At 34.0% G+C, this 7,941-nt stretch overlaps 1 long non-coding RNA gene across 2 annotated transcripts; it reads right to left on the bottom strand.

Moving 5' to 3' along the window:
- Positions 1–1,473: 1,473 nt before the first annotated feature.
- LOC120001461 lies at positions 1,474–4,139 on the bottom strand. Of its 2 annotated transcripts, XR_005468868.1 has the most exons (6): positions 3,540–4,139; positions 3,002–3,042; positions 2,608–2,802; positions 2,376–2,462; positions 2,232–2,292; positions 1,474–1,719 (listed from the first exon to the last, which is right to left on the bottom strand). It is a non-coding gene; the product is annotated as an uncharacterized LOC120001461 (long non-coding RNA). The 2 variants fall into 2 exon arrangements; XR_005468867.1 differs by having other exon boundaries at positions 2,376–2,802.
- Between the last annotated feature and the right edge of the window lie 3,802 nt (positions 4,140–7,941).

Here is a 7,941-nt window from a genome sequence, read left to right as displayed (position 1 = left end):
TATGGTGTTAATGATAAAATGTCCTACCAACTTTTGGTAGGTTTAATTTTAGATACCAACTTATGGTTTATTTAATAAAATGCCCTACCAACTTTTAGTAGGTTTAATTTTAAATATCAACTTATGGCATAAATGATAAAATGACCTACCAACTTTTGGTAGGTTTAATTTTAAATACCAACTTATGGCATAAATGATAAAATGACATACCAACTTTTGGTAGGTTTAATTTTAAATACCAACTTATGGTATAAATGATTATTTGGAAAAGTGTCATCTATCAATTTAACCTATTATTGCCAACTTATGGCAAATTCATAAATGAAATCAAATAAGGTTCATAATTCAAATAAAGGAAATCAACTTATGATTTCTTTAATTGAAATGACCTATATTCAATTTTAAGCCTATATATTCATAATCCACACTTGTACAAATAATCCAAATAATAAATGTCGAAATTATACAAATCGACATGAATAAGATAAATTACACAATATGGGGGGCCAAATATACACAAATTGTAATAAACCAAACAAAATCTTGAAATTGCTCAAGCCTCCATCAACTCGTCCAAATAATATCCAAGCCCGAGCCTCGTCCAACAAAACAAACATAAAGAGAGGGAAAAATAGAATACTCAAATGTAAATCAAGATTTAAATCGAATCAAGACCACATTATGAGATTCACACGTATCCAAACCAAGAAAATCAAATCCAAATATGGTCTCTCCCGCTTTTTCCAACAAGAAATAGAAGAAAAAAAAATGCAAAGAGAAAGGGCTCAACATATTAGTATCGAAAACACTCCCAAGCATCATATATGTCCAAGGTGAATGCAAGAAACACCATGTCTATTCTTAAAAATCCAAAGAATCGGTTTTCCCCTTCTCTCCTTCTCTCCTTCTCTTCTTCTCTTCTTCCTCTCCCATCTCTTCCTCTCTTCCTCTCTTCTTTTTTTGTTTTTCTTCACCAAAAGCCAAAGCCTCTCCTTTTTTTCTTCCTCTCTCTCACGCCTCCTCTCTTCCTCTCTTTTTTTTTTGTTTTGTTTCCTCTCTCTCCCCCAAACCAAAGTCTCTTCTCCCCTCTTCTTATTCTTTTTCTTTCTCTTTTCCTTCCCCTTTTCACTTCCCTTTTTTTTTACCCTACTTTCGGCCACTTTATCTTTTCCTTCTTTTTTTCACTTCCTTTTTTTTTTACCCTACTTTCGGCCACTTTATCTTTTCCTTCTTTTTTCACTTCCTTTTTTTTTTTACCCTACTTTCGGCCACTTTATCTTTTCCTTCTTTTTCACTTCCTTTTTTTTTACCCTACTTTCGGCCACTTTATCTTTTCCTTCTTTTTTATATTTTTTTTTATATTTTTTTTATATTTTTTATATGATATATATATATTTTTAATATATTTGTTTTTATTATTATTATTTTTGTATTTTGTATTTTTTTGGCCGGACGAAAACCGGGTACTACACTATTATAATTAAAATGTGGGTTAAGCTACTCAAGACTAATATGTTAAGCTACATCATCCTCTACAAAATAATCAAAGCATAAAAATAAAATTCAAACCAACAAAAGAAAAATTGGGAAGGGATGGATTATTTGTTGTGGATATGAAATGTGGAACTCTGTACATGGGAGGCAAAATCTTCTCTGCTTTAGATTTTACAGGTGGCATTAGAGAGACATGAAGCAAACTCTTGAGACCTAAAAGTGCACCTGTAAGAGGAGAGCCATGAAAAGCATTTTAATTAAAGTTGAAGGGTAAATTAATCATATTTTGAGCTATAAACTGTCATACTATAATATTGAAACTGAAGGGTAAATTAATCATATGTTGAGCAGTTTATAATAAATTGCTTTATAATCCCACTTGTGATTCTCTACCAGTCCTTGACTAACCATCAAACCCCCCCCCCCCCCCCCAAGTTGAGACTAAAATTCAGTTAATGAATAAAATTCAAATAAAATTTTAAAAAAGGAGAAAAGGCTGACGAAAAGAAAAATCATTGCAAGTTACTGAATAAAAATACCTCTCCGACCAGTTTTCTTTTTCTTTTTATCGATCTAATCATCATTCACTTTAGACCTGGACTTCTCACCATATTCTTCTTTCTCTTCCACATGTGTTTCCTCATATTATTAAAAGAACTAAAAGTTTTAATCCGCCCAAAAAAAATTATTGTAAACATCCATGATTTGCAAAGATAGCTTTGAATTTCAATACATACCTGTTTCATATTGTGAGCTTCCATATTGTTATTGTAATCACTTTTTTGTTCTCAGCTTTCCCTGCGTTGGGAGGTTTATGTTGAAAGTTCAATGAAGGTTGAATAATTTTTTCACACAAAATTAAAGAAATAAAAATGGCATACATCTTTTTCCATCAAAAAACGTGATATAGTAGGGCAGTGGCACCAACGGCAGTTGTCGTGCTGAAGCAGAGACTAATAATAACCCACCTTGTAGAAAACAAAAGTAGAGAGAGCTTGAATACAAAACGTAGAGTCTGAGCATCTTCAAAAACAACAAAAGCAAACTATAATTCACACCAAATCAAAAAAGAACGAAGACATTCACGAACTCAATCACCTTAATCTCACGTACCTATCGCAAAAAACAGAATCGCAATCGGTAGCGTAATTTCTAAATACAACAAGAAAACTCAAACATTGGCTAACAAAAATATCAAGTAATAAATATAATTGACATGCCTTCTCCTCTGCTAGTGGTTGCTTCTTCAATTGGGAAAGTACCAATTGTTGGCATAAGAGGCGCCAAACCTCCTTCTAGTGCATAAACCTAAAATAGCAACTTGACATTAATCATAACAAATTTTTTTTATGCAATCTCACCAATTACCAGTCTTGAGAAATCAAATCGAATCGAACTGAATGTATAAACATGTCCATGAAAATATAAGAAGAAATCTATATTTTTGGTTCTAAAAGGTGAAGAAGTAGAAAGTGGGAGAACAATTGCATGAAAGAAGTAGACATACAAACTTTTGATTGCTTTTGCTGGGAAGGGGTGAGACAAATCCTGAAAGCACCAAACACAAAAGGTAGTTATTAATATGGTCACAGGTAGTTATTAACAATTTGAAGAAAATAGAGGAAGATAAGATGTTCAATACAAAACGAAGCTAGTACGCTTAATACAATAATGCAAGCATTAATATAGTTTGGACATTGAATAAAAAATGGAAGAAATTAATAACAGTAGGCCTATGCCTAAGAATAGGGGTGAATGGGTAAAGTAATCTGCATACTATTACTTTGTTAGGTCTCAAAAGCAAGCAATATCCACTCGTCACCACAGATTCACATCTTGCATCTTTGGTAACAAGTGTTGCCTGGAAAGAAAAGACCCCAACAAAATTCAGTCATAGGATTAAGGGGTAAAGGGACAAACATGGTGCATTCTTGGAAATTTTTTACACTAAAAGACATATTGGTGACACTAATTTCAATTTTATTGGGTTCACTTATCTTCCTACAGCTTTGCAGCAAACAAATAGGTTACTACATGAGACTTACACTCTAGTTATTTTGGCGAAATTATCCATTATCATACAGCAATTGTGACACCTGCTTTTGCAAACTTTCATTCTCCTCCATCAAAAGAAGGTTGATAGCCATCAGCTTTCTATTCGCAACTTGGAGGCGTGAAGATTCCTTCCTCTGATTCTCTCGACATCTAAAATCAAAATAAAAAAATATAGTGTATCTTTTTAAATTGTAAGACTCTTGATTCTAAAAAATTATACAACTAAAATCATCTCGGGTGCTAACTTGACGTTTTAAGAGTGGAAAGATATCATTTTTTTTTCACCTTTCATGGTAAAAGATATCGAGCTAAATTTATCTTATCAAGAGAATGAAATTTAGCCACATTTGCATGACTTGAGAAATAAGCGCAGGCGGGAAGATTATGTGGCATGATTATTGAAGTAAAGAAGAAGTGAATGGATTGTGAAAGCCTTGTAGGTAATTAAACATAAACATAAGTAGGCAATGATAAAGAGAGACAACCCAACCTTATCAAGAAACTATTACCTTGTTAGATCTCAAAAGCAAGCAATATACCAAGGACAAGCGCAAATATGCCGAAAAATATAGAGAAAGACACAGATATAGCATAGTACAAGCGAAAGAGAAGAACAGGCATGCTGAGTTGTCTGATCGTGGTGTTAAATGAACAGAGGCAGATGATAGCTGAATTGAGATCACTTGCAAACTGATTAACAATATATAAATCAGTTGCAAATAAAATTATGACCAATGTGCTTATAATACACTTGATTAGACTCCAAATACATGAATAGAGGCAAGTCACAATTATTAGGCTCAAAAGATCTAGAAATATAAAATAAGGAAGTAAAAAAATGAACTCTTTCAATTTGAAAAACTAATCTCTTCTTCTTCTTTTTTTCCTTTTTTCCCTAGTAGTCGTTAAGTTTATCATAAGGAAAATTGCTACTTTCTCTTGCTAAAAATATTCAGTTACCTCAAAAAAGATTGTCTCTCAAAAATTGCATGATCAATGTGCTATCTTTATAAGATTACTCACTCAAACAGTCCAAGTCCGAGAAGCTTCATCAAAAGCTTGCTTTGCAAGATGACAGGCTCTGAATAGCAATTCATCGGTTAAAACTATAGGGCCCCAACAAAAAGGAGGAAGATAAAAAGTGATGTTATATGTTACCAACATCCTAAAAAAATAAGAAAAATACCTTTCAGGAGAGCTCAAAATTTGATAGAAAAAACACAATCAGTTGAATGCCAAGTCCAGTCCAATCGAATGAAGAGGTAACTCAGACTTCACTGTAGTTGTAGCTGTCTGAAAAAATATGAACACCAAGTGAACATATTGACATTTTTTTTCTTCAACTACATAAAACCATTCCTTGAATGGTTAGTTTTAAGATTCTTATGGTAGTTATAGTTCAGATCCATGCCTTAACTGCACCATACAACACCTTCAAATACCATATTTGAAGCTTTTGATGAACAAATGCAACAGCAAAGAAAAAAACAAAAAGGAAACACAAAAAATAGAAAGGAGGCATATTAACTAAACACATGACAAACCACAACTTACAGAGATTATTGAAGATGTAGAACAAAAGTCCAATAGGTGCTTTAGAATAATGATAGGAATAACAAATATAATGCCTCTTATATGAAATTGAAGCCTCCTGAGCAAGCTGAAGGTACAAAGAAAACTGAAAAAAAAAATATAAAAACACACAATTAGACAACTAAGCCTTTTTAACTAAACACATGACAAACCACAACTTACAGAGATTATTGAAGATGTAGAACAAAAGTCCAATAGCTGCTTCAGAATAATGATAGGAAGAACAAATATAATGCCTCTTATATGAAATTGAAGCCTCCTGAGCAAGCTGAAGGTACAAAGAAAACTGAAAAAAAAATATAAAAACACACCATTAGACATCTAAGCCTTTTTAAACTTTCTTGGGGATGCTCATCAATCAACAAAATAAGGATTTCATTCGTACACATTCATTAACTATAACAAAATGTGACAGGTCAATTCAATTAAAATAGAAACCTAGAATTTTGGGACAACAATTTCTACAAACAAACTCTTTGAGGGGGCAGAACAAAACAAACCTTGACAATACAAAAGAATTCCAAGAGAGGTTCACCTGCAAGATGCCTGGAATAAGTAGCGACCAGCGACTCCCATGAGGTGAACCGAAGCAACGAAAGGGCATGAACTTACCGCCATAGGGAAGTCCTCTCAAGTTAACTACTCTACGCCAAGAAATCAAACCAAAAAAACAGAGTGGCAGAACAATTCTTAAACAGAGAGCAAAGATTTACAGGCACCTAAAAGCTTGAGAGTCGAGAATGACTTAGCAGAGATTCAAAGAGCCAAGAATCAAACACTACAATGCTAAGACAAAGATCAATCGACTTCGATGAAGTCGAGGATGAAAATCCGTAGCTTCGAGGAATAAGTTATGGAGCCGTTAGGTCAATGAAACACGCCGAACACCCACAATGCGAACACGACAGACTTCTTAACCATGTCAAAGAGAGAAGGCAAATTGCTAAATGAAGTGAACTACGAAACGGAATCAAAGACAAAGCGTGCGAAAGGAGGGAGTGAATCGCTCAGATAAAAGAAAAGAATGAACAATGGAGAAGAAAATAGAGTCGTGCAAAGAAGGATAATGATATCTGATCTCTCGCTTTTCAAGGTGCATGCATCGATTTGAACGACGAAGATGAAAGGCCGGTGTCAGAGATCGAACGGCCAACATCTAACGTATATCTCCCACGAGCGATAAATGAATCTGAAAGAAACGGAGAACAAAAAATGACTCACCTGCGAGTGCACCAGAAGCCATAAAAAGACAAAAAAGAAATAGAAACCAAACGACGCCGTTTTGCTCTGCTAGTCGTTGGATAAAAAGAAAGCCAACCTCGGGAGTACACAAAACAAAGCTAACTCATCACCAGAGGACGCCTTTTCTATGGACTTTATATATTGTAACTAGGTAATACCCGCGCGTTGCGGGGGGCTCTTTTTTTTGTTTTGAATTGTGTTTGTTTTCAAAATATGCTTATATTAGGATTAGAGCATATTGTTACCATCATAAATAGTAATCGATGAGAAACAAATTGAACGAAGTTGCATTTCTGGTAAATGAACGATAAAGAGTCTTTGATAATAGGAAATTTGGGGTTTATCATTTTCCCAAATTCCCTGAATAATTTGTTAATTTTTTGGGTGTTGTTTCACCTTATTTCATATCCTTTTGTCTAAATAATAAGAAAATGGGAAATGATAAAGAGTCTTTGATAATATGAAGCTTGAACTCTTTGGGATAACCATACTATCATAATACACCAAAACGATCTTTGTGTTAGTTTTTTTCATAGGGTAATTAACCCTTCAAAAGATGGTTCCATAGCATTGCCATTCGATGGCAATAGGCTATTTACATTAGTTAAGTTATTTTGACTAGGTAAGTAACCCTTGAAAACATGGTTCGATAGCATTACCATTCGATGGTAACGTCCTATTTACATTAGTTGAACAAAATCGATAAAAACTACACTTCTTACTCCTTGGATTCTGAGGTTTCTTCTAATACTTATGCTGGAGACTTTTCTTGAGGTTGAGTGTGTTCTTGAACAACTCCTCATCTTCGACTGTAGATTCTCTGGGGAAGCAAATACTTTGTTAGAATGTTCGTCAAATTGTGATGTCAATGTTTGAGAAAGACATAAATTGTCTTTTAATATGGTACCATTGTTTCAATCCAATTAAATTAAGGAATAATTGATATGAGAGAAATGCATTTGGATAAACAAAGATGAGTAGGAAGAAATTTGGATTGTAATCAAACCTTGCTCTTTTCTGGTTTAAGACGCTGATTGTGTGTTCGGTGTGTGAGTCATCCCTTGTTATGCCAACAGTGGCACCTGGTCATGAAATAACATTATTAGTGATAGAGAACATAGTATTTGCATAGTTGATGAACTTTTGTTGTTTATATCTTGGGTTTGTTTTACCTCCATCATGATTGTGAATGACCTGTGAAACATTGAATGTTAGATTTAGTATGATCCTTTCTCGATCATTGATAGATACTGTGAAATTGAATTTTTTCCCACATATCTGGTCAATGACTGGTGGAACAACATTTCTGTCTGAAGAGGGGAGATGTGATAGCTGACAGGCTGGAATCTTTACCAATTTCTCAACATGTTTGCCAAACATGAAGAAGTTTGCCTTACCAGTGCCATCTGAGATGATAAGATGGAGTTTGTACCTGATTGGCATAGCAGAAGAACAACAAACAGAGATGCATCAACAATTGTATAATTTCTATGGATTTTTTTATTTAGTAATTTGTTATAGGAATTATTTCCATGGTAGTGGGAGGCTCTTTGTTGG

The sequence above is a fragment of the Tripterygium wilfordii genome, chromosome 7, assembly GCF_013401445.1.
Source record: "Tripterygium wilfordii isolate XIE 37 chromosome 7, ASM1340144v1, whole genome shotgun sequence".
Classification (NCBI taxonomy): Eukaryota; Viridiplantae; Streptophyta; class Magnoliopsida; order Celastrales; family Celastraceae; genus Tripterygium; species Tripterygium wilfordii.
The sequence above is the reverse complement of the archived record's forward strand: the minus strand, read 5'-3'. Positions and strand labels throughout refer to the sequence as shown.